Source organism: Mus pahari, chromosome 20 (genome assembly GCF_900095145.1).
Source record: "Mus pahari chromosome 20, PAHARI_EIJ_v1.1, whole genome shotgun sequence".
NCBI lineage: Eukaryota > Metazoa > Chordata > Mammalia > Rodentia > Muridae > Mus > Mus pahari.
The window spans coordinates 49,331,311-49,339,676 of record NC_034609.1 but is presented as its reverse complement, the minus strand read 5'-3'; positions in this window follow the sequence as shown (position 1 = coordinate 49,339,676).

The window sequence follows — 8,366 nt, the reverse complement described above, 5'->3', positions numbered from 1 at the left end:
CAACTCCTGCACACCTAGATTCATGATCGTTGTGCTTTCAATAGATCCGGGTGTGACCGGCTGGACTATCACTTACAACGTGTGTCTATGTCTTTCTTTTTCTTTCAGTTTGGCTCCATGTTATCCCGGTCAGGCATTCTCTCCTTACGCTGTGTGCGTATAAAGGAACTCAGGTTCCAGGCTCGGCAATACACGCCTTCACCTACTGGACCATCCTGCCAGCCCCAGGAACACTTACTTAGGATACAAAATGAAGATAGATACTGTTTGCTACTGTTTATTTTGTTTCGGTTTTGAGACAAGTTTTTCATTAGTAGCTCAGACTGGCCTTACTCTCGTCCTGACTCGGCCTCCCGGAAGCTCTGTAGTTGCAGGTGTTGAATGCCGGTTCTTACTTAGAAAGATGGCAACATTTAGAGAAAGAGATGTGTCTGGAGGAGACCCTTTATCATAGAATAAGAGTAACGAGGTTTCTCCGTCAGGTAAGGCTGCCCCAAGCGAAACAGGAAACTGGGAAACCTTGAGCGCACGCTTTGGTGGCCGCTTATTTCGCCCCCTAGTGGATTTTCCCCGTCATTTAATCCTGGCGATTAGGATTCTGGGAAATAGTTCACACATCACACTGTGTGAACTATTTCCCAGAATCCCAGCATCTCTTAACTTTAACCTTAGTCAAGACCCATTGTCTTTTCCTAACCACCTCCGCACTCTCGGCCCCAAGAGTCCTGTTTGGAGTCCTTTACCACCCCCATCAAACCCCACATGTCTGTTTAATTTAATAGGATGATCTCCAGTACCATTTATTTTCCGGGAAACAAGATTTTGATCTTCATGACGGAATAGTACTCCATTATGTGTATTATGTGTGTATGTGCACTTCATTCTTTATCCCTCCTACCACTGATGGGTATCTAGGCTGATTCCATGACTTCAATATGGTAAACGTCACTGTAATAAATGTGGGTTTACAGAAATCTCTGTGGTCCACCAGCTTTGGTGCCTTTGGAGTTAGATATAGCCCCAGGAATGACTTGACTGGATCTTGTAATTCTATCCCAAGGTTTTGTAGAGCTTTCCTTGGTGACTGGATTAGTTTATATTCCACAAGCAGGTGTGGGGGTCTCCTTCCATGCTCCCTTTCTAGCAACTGTTGGTTTTGCTTGCTTGACCATCACAATTTTGACCCGGGTGAGGTAGTGGGATTGTGTCAGTGTTGTTAGGGAAAAGGGTTGCAAAGTCTTCCCTTCAAGCCACCATGACCCTCAACAGCAGTGTCAATGGCTCTCTGGTCATTTGCCTAAAGCTGATTTTCTAGAAGATTCTTTGGGAAGGCTCATGGAAGCACCTCCCCCACCTCCCTCCCCACCATGCTTTCCCGTGAGGATTATGTGATTTGTGCCCCTTCTATTTTGATGTGAAATCCCTGGGTGATATTTCCTGATTCTGGGTAGATTATAAAGGCCATTCATATTCTTGTTGAATGGTTATCAAATATTTGACAACCGTTGACTTTTATTTCCCTGTCAATCATTCTCGTTTCCTCTACTGGCTGGGAGGACTTGCTATCTTCTCTAAACTCCTGTAATCTTTATAGGGGAATGCCACAGAGCTGGTGACCTGGCCACCATTACTCTCACGGGTGAGCTGACATTTGCTTTGGTATAGTGTGTTTACATGAGACCATGCCCTGATTGTAGAAGTACAGATACGCTGTCTCATATTTGAGCAGCATTTGAAGACAGACATCTGACCCTTTGGGGGGGTAAATCAGATTCCTCTGAACTCTCAAGTATGAAGGTTGGTGAGCAAAGGACTACACAAGAGGGTGGTGTTGCTTGCTAATAAAAGCCAAAGGCATGGGTGAGGATGAACTGGGCCTACTGGGGGTGTGAAGCTTGTGTGTGGCATGGGTTGGTAGCAGGGCTTTCACTGAAGCAAGCATAAGTTGTGTGCTACTGAAGACTTCCCCAGAGCCCTGGGAGAAGGAACTCTCTTCTGGGACTTCCTCCTCCTTCTCCTTTCTCTGTCTCTGTCCCCCCTCCTCCCCCACCCTCTCTCCAGGAATGGATATAAGAGAGGAGAAAGTTGAAAGCATCTTTTTCAGTAAAGAAGCCAATTATAAGACAAAATGCGATAAGCAGCTTTTACAAAAAGGAATCTTGTAGAAATAATATCTTTCTCTGAAGAGAGAGAGAGAGGTAGTGTTTTCATTCTGCTTATGCATCTCATTCAAATTCCCTTTATCAGCAATTCATTTTGACAAGCAGATAGTTAGACAGAGGAAGGGGGTGTGGAGGGAGAGAGAGAGGGAAGAAGGGGGAAAAGAGAAACGAGGAAAGAGGGGAAGGAGGTGAAGAACAAGATGAGAGGGGAGGGGAGGAGGAAGAGGAGAGGGGGAAGAGGGGGCAGGCAACTTCTGCCTTGCTAGAAGAGGGTACATCCACAGCCCACTCAACAGCTCTCACTCCCTCCTGTTCTCAGTGTTTAAGGCAGATCTTTGGTGCCTCCCATGTCAGCTGCTTCTGGGGAAAAGGAAGACACAGGCTGCCCTCTGCCCCACCCCTCCAGTTTATACATAGTCTAGACCACACAGAAACCCATGTTTGCACCAGGGAACTGTATTCTCATCCTTAATTTGCTTTATAGAATGGGGCTGGTGATTTAACCTAACTTGGGCTGCCTTGCTAGATGCCTGGAATCTGAGAACATGGAGTCTGTCAACAGCTTTCTGGTTTGGGGGGTCTATTTAAAGTTGCCCCCTCCAGTCTTCTCACCCCAATCAAGACAAAGATGATATTGGGTGAACAGACCGCTGAACTCACTCAGTTCTGGGTGGTGTCTGAGCTGCCCTGACATTGATACTAAAGGGTACGCAGTCTTTTCTTCTTTACCACTCTGGGCTTTGTCCCAGGCACTGGGTCATCTCATGCAGCATCTTCACCTTCTACCTCCCCATAGCTTAGCATTGACCTTGACTTTAATCCTCCTTGCCTATCTGGTCTACTGTTGTGGAGTGTGTGTGTGTGTGTGTGTGTGTGTGTGTGTGTGTGTTGTTTGCTTGGCTTTATTTTTGACAGAAAGAGCCCCAAGTTGGCTTCAAGCTATGTATAAAAGTGGAAGATGACCTTGAACTCCTGATCCCCCCCCCCCACCTTTTCCTCCTCAGAGCTTTAATTACAAGTAAGCATCACCACTCTCAGTTATACAGTGCTGGAGACCAAACCTAAGGACTCTGCCAGCTGAGCTGCCTCCCCAGCCTACTGGTCTACCTTTGACCTTGGCTATGCATTGTACACTGGTTCTGTGCATATGTTCTGTGAATGTGTCAGGCAAGAGGACAACTGTTGCCAGACAGTGTTGGGGTTTCAGAAGAGGAGTGAGTTATGTATCAGGGAGCTTCTATAACTTTGCCATGACCTCTAGTCTTGTAACTTCAAGGTCAAGTTCCTTTCAAGGCACAGAGCCAGAAACATGCAACTATCTAGTTGTTTTACCTTGGGAAAAATGTAAGTATTTAACAATATTATATTTTTATTTATGTATTTAGTATACATGCAGGCATGTGAGTGTGTCAACGCACATTTGGTACAGTGTGTGCAAGGGCATCAGAGGACAATTTGCAGGAGTCAGTCCCAGGAACTGAACTCAAGTTTTCACATTTGGCAGTGGGTGTCTGCACCTGCTTAGCCATCTTGACAGCTTGGAAACATTAAACATTTCTTAAGAAGAGAGTTCCAGTGTGATGTAGTAAACCATTAATTCCAGCATAATATTGCAGACCAAGAAATAACAGGTGCAGGATATGGTGAAGACCCAGAAGTGAACCCCTTTACCCCACTTTCCAGTTAACTGAATCCTGCTTCTAACACCATAAACTACCTTCTTTTTTTTTTTTCTGTTTGATTTTTTACAAACATGAACTTGTATAGAACGTTGTCATTTGTGAGATTTCTCCAGGTTGTTCCAGGCCCATCTAGGACATACCTCAGCATACAGTGAAGGTCAAGGTTCTTCCCTGACTCATATATAGTGACTTCAGGATCATGTGACATTGTCTCAGCACGTAGCAGAAGTCCAGTGACTGGGTGCTAAGGTGGTCATGAAGTCTCTCCCCCCCCCCCGACCCTCAGGCACGTACTTATCTAGAATAACACCAGCATGACACTGTCAGTTCATAGTTGGTGGACTCTAGGGGACCTTCACCTATTTATGTTCTCTGAGTCAGGGTCTCTTTCAGGCCTAACTTGCTAATTAGTTTGAGTGGTCGTGAGCAAGCTGGAGGGGGTTGACTGTGACCGTCCCTAGTTGTGGTTGTTGGGATATCTATATCTCAACAATCACAACTAGAAACACACACACACACACACACACACACACACATACACACACACACACACACACATATTTGAAACAGAGTCTTGCTCTGTAGCCCTGGCTGGCCTTGAACTTGTGATCCTCCACAGTTGCCCCAGTGCTGTGATTACAGTGCATGCTTAGCCTGGCTTCTTTCTCTTGAAGGTATGTCGATGGGCATATACATAAACAGAAGACTGCCTGCCATTCATGCTTACCTATAGATGCTGGGGTCCCCTGAAATGCCAGAGGCAAGCAAGTCCCATCTGTCTGGCTGAGAGACAGGTGTCTGTTCACTGCTAACATTTTAAACACGTTTTCAGGGGCAGCTTTGACCAGACTCACTTCCACCTTCTTCAGTGCGTCGTGAGTGCCCAGAGGGACTGAGTGAAAGGGACATAAAGGGACATCTCTGCTTTACAGACACTTGAGATTTAGGCAGTTTGAAGACTCAGATGTCCAACACCTCTTGCACATCTCTCCTGGGAATCATCTTTTCCCTGAGTTGTCCTAATATCCTAGCCCAAAGTCAGGCCCACAAAGGGAGTAATGGATGGGTGATCTTGAATACATATTGAAGATGGTTGAGCATGGCCGATTCCTGTCATGACTTTGGCTATCAGTTAGGTGTGTGTGTGTGTGTGTGTGTGTGTGTGTGTGTATGTGTGTGTGGTGTGTTTTGTGTTCCTGTGTGTTTCAGTGTAATAGGAATGGCGGGGCTGCCTCTATGTAAACACTGGGGGTTGTGTAGCTGTAAAAACATCTCCTACAGGAGGACCTAACTGAGGACTGCCTGAGAGACCAAAGATTGCTGGTGCAGACAATGCCAACCAATCAAGATCTGCTGTTTAGAAGAGATGCTTTCTTGGGGCCAATGGGGTCTGGGTGGAGGGTATTAAAGGAGCTTGCAGCAGTGTTCAGATGAGCTTGCTGTAGAGGAGTTTCTCACCTGCTACCAGAGTCTGTGCCACCTCCCTCACCTCCAACTCCCCAGGGCAGGTAGGATCAGGCATCGAGTAGTCCGGGGCACAGGCAGCATCCATTCAATATTCAAGCAGTATTTGCTTTATTTCCATTGCATTCCTAGGCAATACAGAGCCTTCCGGAATTGTGCTGAGAAGGAACAATGTCTGTGCATATGCTTCTGTTTGGATGCAAACCTCAGTTCAAGTCATTCCTTTCCATGAAAATCTAAGGCATTGTATTTTTAACATATTGATTTTTATCATGTCAATCCTTCATTCTTATAATACCCTGGTTATTATCCCCAAAGGAGGCCTTTACATCAGTTTATGATATTCTTACTTAAAAGAAGTCTCCCAGGTTTCTAGAGCCCCCACCCCCCAAATGGTTGTGTATGCCTGTTATCCCAGGGGATGAAGACATTTAGTGTAGTCAAGTCTGTGAGCTTCAGGTTCAGTGAGAGACCCTGTGTAAAGTAATAAGGTAGAAATGCAGTTGATACTTCCCATATATGTATGTGTTTGGCTCTATATAATCTCACCACATATTGGATGGCCACCACCACAGGCAGAGGCAGAAGCAGTGACTGGCCTTTCAGAAGAACAGCTACCTCCCTCTACTCCCCTCTACCACTCTACCCTTTCCTTATCCCTGGGAACCTCTAATCTGGTTTTTACTTCTATAATATTATCATTTTTAAAATGTCTTTTAAATGCAGTCTTATTGTTCTTCGGGAGAGTCAGATATTCTGCCCCTTGAGCTACAGCATGTAATGTCTAACTTTGCATAATTCAGTTGCCTCGCCTTCCCTTTCTTCACAAAATGTGTCTGCAAGGATCTCACATCTTCCACAGCTACTGGGGCCGCACTGGGCGAGAAGCAAGGTTCCAGAGACAGGGCGCACTGGGCGAGAAGCAAGGTTCCAGAGACAGGGCGCACAGGGCGAGAAGCAAGGTTCCAGAGACAGGGCGCACTGGGCGAGAAGCAAGGTTCCAGAGACAGGGCGCACTGGGCGAGAAGCAAGGTTCCAGAGACNACTGGGCGAGAAGCAAGGTTCCAGAGACAGGGCGCACTGGGCGAGAAGCAAGGTTCCAGAGACAGGGCGCACTGGGCGAGAAGCAAGGTTCCAGAAACAAGACAAGGCACACCTGTCCCTTTAATCAGTATGTGCAAAGACAAGAGAGGGGCATTTACATGATATTAGATGAAGTAATATATGCAAAGGTGTCTTGTAAAGCCCCCAAGAGCAGTGCAAACCTGTCTATTCAACACGTAGAGAGTAATTAAAGATTCATAGGTGAGCACAGAAAATGGGATTCATTACAGCTGGGGCATCTGAGCAGGTGTCACAGAGACACTTCACAAAGATGGGTAGGCAGCTCTGAAAGGGACAGTTAATGCACACGGGCGGGATGAGGCTCTAGGGAGTGTGCAGAGTGACAAAGGTCAGTCCCACTGGAAGCTGCACACTGTAATTTCTCATTTAAGTGACAGTTTTGAAATGATAAAATTATAGAAATAAAAATTGGAGTAGCGGTTACCAGGGATAAGGAAAGGCTGGGGTGGTGGCAGGAGGTGGCTATACTTTTAGAAAGGTCAGGGACTGCTTCTGCCTCTGCCTGTGGTGGTGGTCCTACATGTGGCAAAATTATATAGAGCCAAACACATACACACACAGGCCAACACAGGCATGCATGTACACACATACCATATAAGCACAGGCATGCACGCACGTACACACACACACACACACACACACACACACAGACACAGGCACACATATACCATATAAGCACGCACGCGTGCGTGCACACACACACATATACACACACAGGCACACATATACCATATAAGCACACATGTGCGCGCGCACACACACACACACAGGCACACATATACCATATAAGCACACACATGTGCATACACACACACATATACACACACAGGCACACACACACACACACACACACACACACACACAGGAGACAAGTAGACCTGGGTGATCTCCATGTGTTCCATGGACATTACTGAGGCCTCTGTCTTAGTTGTGACATCAGACTATGGTTCTGCAAGATTCCCCCTATACAGGCCAGGGTGATCTTGAACCTCTGATCCTCTTGCCTCAGCCTCCTGAATGATGGGGTTAGATGCATGCTTCCCATCTAGCTATGAGTAGGACTTCAGGTGAAGATGAGCTTCCTTACCCTAACCCACCACATGTAGAACCCTATCCCTACCCTACCCCAGCCCTACCCCTAACCTGTAACCCTAACCCTAACCCTCCCTACCCCTATTCCTACCTACCTCCACCCCACCCTTACCTCTAACCCTAACCCTGGTGTGGGTGGAGCCAGAGAGGAGAATGGGTGGAGGAGGAGGCCTTGACTAGGGAGGTGCAGCTGGAGTAGAGAAGCCATATGAAACATAGGGTCCACGACACAGCAAAGATCCAGTCCTTCCAGCAGGATCGATGGTACCAAAGCCAACATTCCCAAGTTATTACTTTATTATAGACACAGCCATTTATCTTAATATCTAAAACTATCTTCATTCCACTGAGCATGACATGGGACATGGAGGCTTATGGAGGACAAAGAGGACACCTCGTGTATGCACAGGTCCCTGGGTAGCCACTGGAACACAAGAATGCTTTAGTAAACATGTGCCAGGTTAATTACTGTGGGAGTAAAGTCGAATTAGGCTCCCATGGTTAATATGTCTCATCATTGCTAAGCTCTACTAAGCACCTGGTGGATTCGGATCTCCAGCAATACATTGTCACTTGCCTTTCATCAGGGAAGTCATCTTAAGTCCTCACACTTGATGAGGATATCGAGATTAAAAAAAATTATTTTCCCCCACTAAGGAATAATGTCCCAAACTCAGAAGTTTCTATTTTTAGCCTGGCACGGAGACTCACCGAATTCCCAGTGCTTGGAAGGCTAACACAGGAGGGTTGCTACGAGTTTAAGGCCAGCTCAGGCTACAGAGTGAGATTCTGTCTCAAAATCACAGAAATTAACAAAAAAAGTTTAAATAATTAATGTTTT